This window comes from Aptenodytes forsteri, unplaced genomic scaffold (assembly GCF_000699145.1).
Source record: "Aptenodytes forsteri isolate BGI_AS27 unplaced genomic scaffold, ASM69914v1 Scaffold185, whole genome shotgun sequence".
In the NCBI taxonomy this organism is placed as follows: Eukaryota; Metazoa; Chordata; class Aves; order Sphenisciformes; family Spheniscidae; genus Aptenodytes; species Aptenodytes forsteri.
The window spans coordinates 1,261,090-1,261,688 of NW_008796214.1; positions in this window are offsets into that span (position 1 = coordinate 1,261,090).

Sequence of the window (599 nt, forward strand, 5' to 3'; positions counted from 1 at the left end):
CACGCCCCCCCCCCGCCCCGCCCCATGCTCTGGGCGGCGTGCTGGCTTTGCAGAGCTGCCCCTTGTCTCCCCGCCGAACGATGGAGCTGGAAAAACGCGTAAAATAAGTTTCTCAGATTTCCCCCCCCAGTCTGTGGCTGGGAAGCAAGCAGCGGGCCGGATCCTGTCCCCCGGGAAAGTTTTGCCACGAGCTTCAACATGGATTAGACTCAGCCCTCGGCCATGATCTGGACAAGACTAAAGGGAAAACAGGAAAAAGCCCTGCGGACAGGAGGAGTCGCTTAAGCGGGTTTGTAAAAAAAAAAACCAAAAAACCAACAAAACCCAAACGGTTTAGCCCAACAACGGCAGAAAATCACGGAAGAAATTGCGTGGGGAACATGAGGCTCCCCGGCGCCGCAAACAACCTTTCCTACCACGGAAAAAATTACCCCGGTGTTCTCGGTATCCCATTTAACCTCTGCGCCCCCAAAAAAAGCCCTGAAATGGTAAGAGGGAATAGAAATCAGGCATTTTAGCCCTCACACGGTGACTCTCAGCAGGGTCTCCACCGCCGCTGGTGATTTAAGTTGAGAAGTGCTCAGCTGCCAGAGGGGAGA